Source organism: Leptinotarsa decemlineata, unplaced genomic scaffold (genome assembly GCF_025532065.1).
Source record: "Leptinotarsa decemlineata unplaced genomic scaffold, Ldec_3_MD MMD2_tig00001719_RagTag_RagTag, whole genome shotgun sequence".
NCBI lineage: Eukaryota > Metazoa > Arthropoda > Insecta > Coleoptera > Chrysomelidae > Leptinotarsa > Leptinotarsa decemlineata.
The window spans coordinates 9,964,365-9,976,908 of NW_027412569.1; the positions used below are offsets into that span (position 1 = coordinate 9,964,365).

The window sequence follows — 12,544 nt, forward strand, 5'->3', positions numbered from 1 at the left end:
GTTGGTCTTTATTGTTATAATTTCCAGATTCAGTTCTTTGATTTTGTGTGCCGTCCGTTTATATATAGTATCTCTTTCCTATCTTTTTACATTTTTACAACCGTTCGGCATATCTAATATGTTATGCAGATGACACAGCTTTAATTATCATAGGTGAGAATTGGGAAGAAGTAAATTAAAAAGCGGGGCCGGGTTTGAAAAAGGTATTACAATGGTTAAACCACAATTTAGTGAGTTTGAACATCAAGAAAACCTAATACATTACTTTCCCCCCATCCATAGTTTATCAATCATCCCAATTCATTCCTAAAATACATACTTCCACTTGTGATAACGATACATGCAGTCGTCCGATTTTAGAAAAAACACATATCCCATGTGACAAAAAGGATAAGAGCACTAAGTGACAAATTTCACTAGTTCGGACTTCCATTGTCTACTATATAAAATGATTTGAAGTCCCAGAAACAACTAAAAAAAAAAAAGAATTGAAAATGAATAACTGAAAATAACAATTATATCAAGCAAAAACCTGAAATTAAATAATAGTGAAATAAAATACAAGTAAAAATAGAACAATTGAACAAATAAAATTGAAGAAATGAAAAAAGAAAATAAAAATAAGAAGTGGAGAGATTCCAAGTCACGTTAGTTCAGACGTTTCGATTGTTAGTATCTACAATCGTCTTCGGGTGATGACTGGACTGATTCCTCCGAGAGATGACTATTTATAGTTCGTTCGAGTACTTTCACTTATCCCCGCTTTCCATTTTCCGCTTCACTGGTTCCGTGGGAGATGACCGTTTTGGTGGGAGTTGGCCATTTTTCGCTTGATGATGGGTTTCCATATGTTGCGCATTTCTACGCTGGCTTGGCTGAATACGTTGTTGGACAACATGTATGCGGCTTCCTTGATGTTTCTCCTGAATCAATGTTCCTCTCTGTGCAAGATCTCAGCTTGGGACCACTCGATGTTGTGTTGATGGGTCCAAACATGGTCTGCTATTCCTGATTTGCTGATTTGTGCTCGGCAATGCGAACATTCGATGGCCTCTTAGTTTCACCAATATAGGATTTTCCGCACTCACAGGGTATCCGGTAAATGCAATTCTTGGAATCGCAATCCGCGTTTGGTGGCCTGGTTTTCGTGAGGCTGCTACGGATAGTGTTACTGGTTCTGAAGCAGTTCTGAAGCAGTACAGAAAAATGATTAAAGAAATTTTGAGTAGTACCTACAGTTTGACTGAGTTCTATACCGATCATTTTTAACTTAGCATATTTTATGTGTATATATGTTTCAACCATTGTTTGTGGTTTTTTATTTAGTGTTTTTATACTAAGGTTTACATTATATTTTATCTATATTTTTATATTCATATGACATTTATGTATTCTTTTATATTTATTTACTAACTTTGTCAATGAAATTTTTTCTTTGGACAATAAAGTATATTATTATACGAGTCCTATTACTTTTACCAGCATCGTGCATCATTTGACGTCCGTACCTATATCAGGAAAATGAAATAACTCGTAGCCACAAATGTGCGTAGTGAAATGTTAGCCGGCCCACTAATTTATAGGGGCACATTAAATATGTTCCCTGTTGAAGGATAATGAATCTCTCACGATAATTGATGATTTTGCCATTCGTATTGATATCGATAATTTGGTAGGATAATTGCTCATTGAAGGGTTGAACAAGGTTTTTGAATTGGTCGTGGAATGAAAGAGAACGAGCAAATTGGTCCATACACCACTATATTGTGGTTCTATTGGGTTAATATCAAATGAATGAGGCTATTCGACGCCCCACTATAACCCGTTAGGATTTATTGTGGCTCAGATCAATTACACCTAAAGAGTATTTTCGATCTAAATCAGCCAGAGAGATAAGTGAATGGGAATTGATAATATTTCATAATAAAGTGAATGAGAATTGATAATATTTCATAATTAAATAATTTTTTTCAAAAATATCCAAGTCCGTAACTTTGAAAGCCGATTTCAGCGAATGGCAGCTCATCATCACAATTTCCGTGAAATTCAGAAATTTCAGAGTTCCGCAAAGTTTTTAAGATAATCATTTTCAGTTCGGAGTTGAAAATTCAACTTTACCTTGTTCGAACGTAAACCGTCAAATATCAAGGAGAATTTTCGTACCTTCCGTAGAGAATATCATTTTATGCGTGGAAAAGTAATTCGTGAGGTAGCCGGGCGGTTCGCCGTAGGTGCTTGTTCACTTTCTCAATCGATAGATGTGTGAGTCAGTAGTTCAAGCCACAGGCTATTGTCCAACCCGTATTAGGAATCACAAGTTGAAAGATAAGACCTCGTTAGTCCTTAGCACGCATAAGTTTCGACTTCTGAGGGTTGTCGTTCGTACGGGTGTGACAGCTGTTTAACGAAAAAACATATTTTAAACTGTAACAGAAAGAAACAAGAAAAATCTGAAAATTTGGCCAAAACATATCATAGAAACTTTGAAAAAAATCAACAAGAATCTGAAGACTGTAAGGAGAGATACATGCGTAGTAATGGTATCTCAGTAGGTGCTGGTTAATGTCTGTGGGATATAATTCAATGTCCATCGTGATATTAGCCGGGAAAGTGGTTGTTTTCCGGCAGGAAATTATCAGTGCCCACTGTGTAGGTACGTTGAGAGAGATGAAGTTTTTCAGATTCCATTTAGAAATTTTCATATTCTCATTGGAAATTTAATTATTTAAAAGCTATAAAAACATACAGGGTGGTGAGGTCTCTCACCTAAAAAAAATCTGGACGCCTTCATTTGGATCACCTTGTTTATCTTGGGATCAAGGCGAGTTAAACATAGATATATGTCCTATGATTTTGATGCATCAAGAAAATTACTATTTATTATTTTTGCTACAATAGCAATGTGTCCTGTTTGCCTTGTATCTATATAGATACAATGGGAGTGAAATAGTTTGAAAGCCAAAACAGCAGAAGATCTACTCTAAAGAAGTATATCTGGCAACCTGACGCTCCTTCTGTGCGATTTCTTCTTCATATATGATGGATTGATTAGCAATATTCCGAAGACTAATTTATGAGAGGACCGATTTTCTCGATCGCGCCAAAAAGAACAAGGTAATGGATTTTTTTTGCTTCTGTTATGGCATAAAATGTATGCATGCACGCACAGTCAATAATGACATTACCTCGATTGTATTTGTTCGCATCATGACCACTGTCATAAACTATCAAACTGAACTTCATCAATTTGTTGTTGAATCTTCAGTTTGTTTTATATACTAATTTGTAGTACATACATAGTAACTTCCATTATTCGAAGCAATTCAATGTCTTTTATGGAAATTGAACTCAGTCATCAGTGCATTTCAAATCTCAAACTCTCGAACAGTAGCTCTAAGGCCACATCAGAAGTTCTACTGTAATAACATTTGACGTGGCAACACTGGACACGACACTTCTGTCTTGCGATTTCTTCTTCAATGTGCTTGTATCTAGTTCACAACATCGACACCAGGAGAAATTGCTTACTTTGAATGGGGAATGTTCCTCAATTTGGGTTATTACAGCAAATGCATGTTTGAACAAAATAGAGTTGAGTTTATTTCATGAGTTTTTCAAATTCACTACGAAAAGTATTCAAATTGATGTTTCAAATGTTGTGTTTCAATTTTTAAAGGGATTTGTTTCTGATTCAAATATTGGCAACAGCGCCTATATCAAGTTGAGATGATTTATACGTACCTAGATATTCTACTTTAAAAAAGGAAAATTATCCTTATGAATCAACAATTAAGGCAAAATATAAATTATAGTTCAATACCACCTCCACAAGCCACATAAACAACAGTTGTTTTGTTATTTATTTATATAGAGGAAGATATGTCATATGTCACAGAATGTCTCGGAACTCGGAACATGAGTAAACAGAACAGCACGCCTCTGAAATATGTCATCTTTGTTTGTCTCATACAGGTAACAGATTCATTGTCTTTTATTAGCTATAACCGATGTTGCCAAATAGTGAAATAGGAACGAATCCCTTTAGATGTTGAATGCATTATTTCATTTCTCTTTTTTAAGTATTTAAATAATTTTAAAGAAAAGGTTGAAATGATAAGTTCAAAATGCTTTGTTTTGGAGCTCTTTTATGAAACTACTTGATTTTAGTCGGGAGGAACATTCCCCATTCCCCTTCCGAATAACTGAATGTTTGTGTTTTTTAGTTATTCAATTGAGAATTTGTGAGAGTAATGTTTTTGGTGCGTTCATTATAGACATGAGAAACTGATGGTTAGGTAAAATGAATCACTCACACTCACAGGAAGCACAAGTAACCTAACCTAACCTAACCTTACCTAACCACAACAATATGAAAACAGCTGGCAGCCACAGAACACGAACAATCTGTTCTGTGGTTTTGACATGTCCGGTAGATGTCGTATGTGACGAAGAATTGCCAAATTGTATAACAGATGTTGTTGAGAGTAGTTTGAAATATTGTTTAGGTATCAGAATCTATAAATTATTCACAGTATCATTTTACATTAGGTAATATACGTGTACATCTTCCTCCAGATAACAATAGATGGCCATTCTTAGGTTTTTCATAGTTGCCGCAGCTATTTCTCTTGTTGCTTATCCCTTACATCATTCTCCAGACAGCAGTGAGGCGTCAATATGAGAGATTCAATGGAACTCCCAGGCAATTGCTTATATAATTCATAGAGACCTCTCGGATGGTCTCGAAGATGCCAATTTATGGGTATCGATGCAGACTCAGCGTTCTAGTTTATAAATCGCTAAGTGTAATTTACGGCTCTATTGCCGTTCGAGGGATGAAGAATCCCGCCGAAAAAGCCGAGAGACCGCTTTCATGGCCACATTTTCGCGCGGAATTGTTTGATTTATGCGACTGACTCCGATATTGCTGCGCTAAGTAATATAACGGTTTTGAATTCTGTGTATCAGATTGTTGGAAACTGTGCATCAGCAATACTGGGATCGATATAGTGGATAACGTGCATTATCATATGTTGCTGAAATTCGGTTAGTTATAGTGGGATGGTTTGGTGCGATGCGTCGGATTATAGCCATTATCTTGATGATTGCACTGATGGATTCTGTAGTTCGATATCCATTAATTTCATTTCGATACATTCGATTTTGTGAGCTGTCGTGTGTCTTTATTGCAGCCAAGTACTGTGCCCTGGGGTATACCTACATTGATTTGTAGTGTTTTACTGAGCTTGCTACCAATTTTGACAGTTTGAGTAGGTTCTTTTAAATAATTCTGCATCAGTTCCAGAAACTGACCTCTAATACCATAATTACACAATTTTTGGAGTGGGATTTCATGCGACACAGTATCGAAAGCCTTTGCCAAGTCCATAAATACCGCAAGATATTTCGAAGACTTGTCCACGGCTCCTACTGTTTGTTCCAATGATTATAATGTAGAAGTTGACAATACACATTATAGTCGAAATAAGCAAAACTCCAGACATTTACGAAAATGGACTACTCTAATTGAAAACCCTCAAAAAATTATCATAAACAATGGAGAAGCTTCCGAACCAAAAGGTGAAGTTGGGATCCAAGCTACAGTGGTCCACTGATGAAAATGAAATCACAATTGAAAGTGGTCGAATAACTCCCGATAGATTAGTCTTGTAAACTTTTTTGTACTTCCTTGGTAAAATTTATCAAAAAAAGTTGAACAATAATGATTTGATACATCGTGATCACCAATTGACAACTGAAACCGCTGCGGTGTTGCCGCTTCAACTATCCTGAATAAATACTTGACAGTTCAGATTTTTTTTTTCATTTTCCAGTTTGGTGAAAAGTTCCTTTCGAACAGCAACTATGAATGAAAACGCACTGATGCTCAATAATATTTTTCGGGATTGTATTGAGCTGTATATCTATCACTTCAGCAACACGTTATATCACGAAAGAACTTTCAGGCGAGCCGCCAAAACTTTTCAATTAAATTAGAGAGTTTCGCCAGATGCATCGCCACTTTGTCGTCTCTCCATCAACGGGACAAACTGCTATTAATTATTTAGAGAAGGAGCGAACATTAGACGCGTTTTTTTTTTTTAAAAATAAATGTTCGCAGATGCCTCGCCTTCGAATAACTCGTAGGCCTGATAAAACAGGACTTGGTTGGAGGTATCAGATTTTTCGGGGAAATTAAACGACTGTGATACTGTTTATTTTCTCGAGTTCTTTTGGCATTTTGACCAACGATAACATTTTTTAATTATGTAATGATTGTATTCAAAATATGGAAACTTGTGGTAGGGAAATATATTTCATAATTTTCTCATAATCTCAATGTATTGAAAGTTCCACTTTGTACTGAGCTTCTTTCAAACTAGTTTCAAACTAGGCCCCAAAACTATTTTGGCCTAGTTTCAAACTAGGTCCCAAAACTATTTGGGCATAGTTTGAATCTGCTGGAGTCTCTGGAAATCAATAATTCCCCATTGAATGACCCAGAAAAGGTTGAACCTTTTTTCATAATGCCAAGAATTATTCATATTCAAAGTTAACATGCTGTCCAAGAATTGAGTTTGTTATGGTTTTTCTTAAATAAATATTACTGGAGTTTTCTCCCAACACCAAATCGTTTCGATCACCAAGTGATCATCTTCAAAGAGGAAGATTAAAACTAGAAACTATATACTAAACTATACTATAATGTATAAATTCAGATTGGGTACAGTGCAATTATATAGTACAATATTTGTAAACAATAAATTTCCATTTCGAGTGGGGCGACATTACCTAAGCATGTGATATGCTTGTGCTGCTTTGTCAACCCACCTCGAAGTGGACTACACACTAGTTATGATTCGCCGAGCGAGAAATTAATAGTACCTTAATAATACATGTAAAATCACTTTTAATATAGAGGGTGTACAACTAAGTACAATAATAAACTAATACTTATTCACTGAGATGTTAAAAAAAGAAAAAAAAAGTAACAAAATTGAGAAAAATAGTAAAATTACATAAAGAAATGGAGTTGAGAGAGAGAGAGAGAGAGTGAGGGAAATAGAGACTGGAGTCTTTATTATGAATTGAGTGGGGAGATCAGATAATGCAAAATATATTTGGGTTTTCACGTATACAATTTTTTACCGCTTTTTTGAACAGATGTGGTTTTTCTATAACCTTGATTTCCATGGGTAACGCATTGAAAAATTCAGCACCAAAATACTAGAAGCTATATAGGTATCCCATACAGGTAAACCATCCAGGCGTACCACCCATACAGGTATACCAACCTAAATTAATTTTACAATTTTGCCTTACCTATTATATACGTTTATATAAAACAATTTTCAGCTATATAAAAATTAATTCCACAATACTGCCTATCTGAATTTATTTTCGCAATGTGTCCTTATGTAGTAATCAACAATATTATTTCAACAAGCTATATAGTATGCTCTTTGGTATAGGTCCGTCATCGTTATTCGGAATATTATTGTGTTTACTTATTTCAACACTCTCATAGGCACCTAGTTGCCTGTTGTTGTTAACTTGTCTAACTAATCTTAATGAACTGAAGTCTATAGAATGGTTTTGTTGCAAAATATGATGGGCGACTGCTGATTTTTCAGGTCTTCATTATTTTAAGTGTGCTATGTGTTCCTTATATCTTACTTTAATAGATCTTTTTATCTGTCCATAATATTTTGCATCGCAGTCCTTACATTCAATTTCGTAAATTCCAGACTTTTTTGAATTCTCGACATTTTCTTTTGGACTTCCCAATAGGCTCTGTAGTGTATGACTTGTTTTGAAAACCACTTTCAAACCTAGTTCCTTGAAAATCTTTCCTAAGTTCCTCGTATATTGATGGTATGGAACTGAGATGTATTTATCTTGGTTTTTGTCCTTTCTGAAAGTCTGAAAGTTTGTCCTTTCTTTTTCCTTATTGTGTCGTCTACAATACCCTTCGAGAAACCGTTAGTAGCTGCTATTTCATATATTGTACGTCTTTGTTTTGTGAACCTATCATGTGTTAGAGGGTAAGTCAAAATACGATGCACTAAAAAATTCTTCCGTATAATATAAGATATATCTTACTGACAATTGCTTTTGTAATTATGTTCATATTTTTATTCTTTTGTGTTTTAACTACATATCGTTTTTATAGGTTTACAAACTTTTTAATACTTCATTTCAACTATGTACTAATATAAATGTAAATGGTTTGATTTAATTGACGTCTCATATGTATATGATACGTCATATTTTCGTTGTTCTTTCGTCCACTGTCGCAAGTTTTCAAGACAAGTTTTGCACACTACATGTGGAGCCCAGGATTTATTTTGATCTCCTTAATGAACACCAAAATAGACTTGATATGCCCTTTTTATAAAATCACAAACTGGTTTTCTACTTTCCTTTATAATGTACTCGCTACATATGTAACAAAAACGTTCGGGTTATTCACACAACAACGCCTGCTTGTAGAAGCCATGGATTTCAGTTGTCACAAACAAACTCTTGCAAGGAAACTCAAGTTCAGACTAAAGTTTACAATGGAATGCAGTCGACTTTATAGAAATTCATTAAGGCCATTTCCGAGAAAATACTATTTACTTGTCGGACAATAGCTAAGAAGCAATTAGCGCTAATTTCATGTTATGGGCATTTCCAATAAGTACACTTTCATTACAAGTCATCAGTATGTATTTGTCTTAGAATTTGTTGAGTTTGTTTGTAAACATATTGCAATTATAGTGGTGGAATATACAGAAATGTTAGAATATTTTAGTATTTGATGAGTATGTTATATCTCGAAAAATAAAGCTGATACAAAGAAAAGGTTTGTATTTTTGGAATCAGAACAGATGAATTAACCAAAATCAGATGATTTTTTTCGGCTGTGTAATTGATATTATTATTATTATCAAATTGTCAGTGATAAGGTCATCCTTGTAATTGGACCTCTATGGTCTGTTAGGGTGAATAAATGAATGAATAAATACCTTGCCAAATAGCCGTATCGTATCCTTGATCGAAGCTACCGTGTACAAGGAGATCACTTCGAAGCTCACAAGTATGTCTTCGCAGTAGAATGACTTGATACAGCTATCTCCAGGCGTGAAAGTTTACATTCTTTGATATTTTCATCCATTTCAAGATAGGTTTCCGCACCATACACTTATGACATCGACACTTTCTCCATCATTCACTTCGTAACGTTACCGCCGTCCCCGAGAAGCAAGAAAAATTGACCGTAGTATTCTCTCCCGATCATAATTTGTCAACGTCCACCACTCATATGCGGCCACAATTAATAACATTTTTTGTCCCGTTTTGTGTGTGTTGTCCCGATGCCAATTTGTTAGGCGGCACCGCTCAGATATCCAGTGACCCGAGAGGGTTTCTTGAGGGGCGGCCGATTTATGGGCTTTTATGTTCCAATAAAAAGCCAACAATGCCCGGACACATTAGTCGGAAACCGCAAAAATCAAAAATCAATATGGCGGGGGTGGAGCGTGTTTGTTTCGATGAGGAAGTTGTCCAATGGATGAGGATGGAACGGAATTGAATGAATGAATATAGCGGTTGTGAACATATTAATCTATACAGTGTGTACATGAAAATTTGTCCCACAATAGCATGGGGTCATTTGTCGTTGAGAAGGGGATACTGTAATATCTTGTTTGATATATCTTCCACTTCTTTTGTTGGTTTTGTTTCCGGGTTTTACCGTGGTCTTCTTAGGTTATGATCTCCGACTCTGGTTTCTCTTCAGTGCGAATAAATCTTTCGCCATTCACAGATTTTAAACAGATTTTTGAACGTTTCAATTGCATCTGCGGCAGTCATCTTCAGAGTACTCCGACCATGCCACTGAAGATGACTGCCGCAGTTGCAGTTGAAACGTTTGCAGATTGTAACTGAAGAATACCAATCAAAATATAAATACTTATACATTATTATTATTACTATTTTTTTATAACGAAGTATCCGCTGGTCAGGCCCTATCTCCCGAAGCCCCGATACATTCGAAAGGGCGCGCCAGCATTATTAACCAATGACCACTCCCCACACCGTGGGGTAAGTGATCATTGGGTCTGAGAAGCATGTGCCCTGAGCAAGCGCAGTGAGCCAAGAATGACAGCCTTCTTCATCTGCCCGGCTAAGATTTCTGCCTTAGTGCGGCAATCCGGTATGATTTTAAGATTCGAGAGCAGAGAGGTCATCATTCCAAGGACTCCAATAATCAGAACAATGATCTTGACAGACTGATCTGGATATTATTTTTTTTTTTTCACCGTAGTATGCGCTGGTCAGGCTGTTCAGCCCCGATCATTTACCAGAAGAGACTCTATCACCATCAAGACTCTAGAGGATTGTGCTCTCGAGCTCTGTGATACGAAATAAGGTTTCGGGAAGGAACTGGGAATAGTTACTCCAAGGTGATGATGGAAAAAATTCTGACTAGAAGACAGCAAGAGCCTCACAAGGAAGAGAAGCCGTCACAACCAGTGCTTGTACTTCCCTACGTCAGAGGATTGTCGAACATCATCAGAACCTGCTTCAGATCTGGAAACACCATTCGTAGCAGCCTCAAGTGAACCGGGCCACCAAACGCGGACTGCGATTCCAAAAACTGCATTCACCATATACCCTCTGACTGCGGCAAATCCTATATCGGTGAAATTAACCGATCATTGAAAGTCCGTATTTCAGTGCATCAGAGAAACACACAGCGAGGAGAAACCAGCAAATTGGGAATTGCAGAGCATATTGTTTGGACGCATCAAAATAGCATCAAATGGTTCCAAGCTGAGATTATCCACGGAGAGGAACATTGATTTGAAAGGAAGTTCAAAGAAGCTGCATACCTGCCGTCCAACGTCGCATTCAGCCAAGCTAGAGTAGATATACGCAACATATGGAAACATTCTCTCAAGCGGAAAAACGGTCAACCCCAACTGAATACTCATCTTTCGGAGAAATAGGAATTTCACTTCTTTATCAAACACATTTTTTGGGACGATACACAATCTTCGTGTATTGTCCCTTCTGAAGAACCTCTTCGAAGGGATAATACACGAATATCATACGGGACCCTACTGCATCAATTGAAAGGAAGTTGTACCAGGCTTTGAAGAAACACCAATTCTATTGTTCGGAAAAAGAGAGATCATCACTAACACCGCGCCACAGTAAGATCCCTCACTTGTATGGATGTTCCGTTCCGTTCAGATCGATCATCAGCTCCAGAGATTCGGCTACTCAAAACTTGTCTACATTTTTACTTTCAATAATACAACCATTACAAGGAAAAACGTCATTTCTTGTGAAGAATCCAAGGCATTTTGTTGTTGTACTAGGGACAATCGAAGTCACAGAGCAAGATTAACTAATCAGTTTTGACGTGGAAATCCTTTACATCAACGTTCCGGTAGAAAAGCACTCCAAACCGAAGACGAGGACCTGGAAGATAGGACGAACTTACCTAAAGAAGCAATTATGGAATTACTAGGATAATGTGTAGGAAACTGTTATTTCCAGCTGTAAGACGAATTCTTTACACAAGATGAGGAACTGCCAATGGGATCGCCATTTTCACTAGTCATAACCAACATATATATGGAGTGGTTTGAAACTCTGGCCATTAAAGTAGTCCATGAGAAACCTCGAGTCTGGTTGAGATACGTTGACGACACCTTCATAATATGGAACCATGAGAATACGGAACTAGACTCCTTCCTGAAACACATAAATAGCGTAAGACCTTCCATCACTTTCACACTGAAGAAGGATGTCCACAATGAATTGCCATTCTTAGACGTATTAGTGAAGAGGACCGACACTAAGTGGGAAACATCTGTATACCGAAAACCCACTCACACGGGACAGTATCTGAACCACGAATCCAACTACCATCTATCGACTAAAAGAGTGATCATCAAGACTCTATAAGACCGTGCTTTCGGGCTCTGTAATATGAAGGAAGATCAGGAGAACGAACTGGAAATCATCAAAAATGATCTTCAACGAAATGGCTACTTCAAAACGATGGTGGACATCCTCGCAAAGAAGAGAAACCGTCACAACCAGTGCTTGCACTTTCCTACATCAGAGGATTATTGGAAAGGATAAGATGAATTGGGTCCAAGTACAACATCAGATCCAGCTTCAGATCTGGAAACACTATCCGTAGCAGCCTCACGAAAGCCAGGCCACCAAACGCGGACTGTGATTCCAAGAATTGCAGTTACCGGATACCCTATGAGAGCGAAAAATCCTATATCGGCGAAACTAAGAGGCCATCCCATTGCCGATTACAAGAAACACACACAGTGAGGGGAAACCAGAATATCAGGAATAGCACAGCATGTTTGGACTCATCAACATAACATCGAGTTGTCCCAAGCTGAGATCATTCACAGGGAGGAACATTAGTTTAAGAGCCAATTTAAAGAAGCCGCAAACATGTTGTCTAAAAATGTATTCAGCCAAGCTAGCGCAGAGATACGTAACATGTGGAAACTCATAATCA

The 12,544-nt window shown here is 37.0% G+C and overlaps 1 protein-coding gene across 1 annotated transcript in view; it reads right to left on the reverse strand.

Annotated features, from left to right (window-relative positions):
- LOC111518320 (uncharacterized) overlaps positions 1–12,544 on the reverse strand; it is a 162,109-nt gene that overhangs the window by 73,185 nt on the left and 76,380 nt on the right. The gene's annotated exons all lie outside the window — the stretch shown is intronic.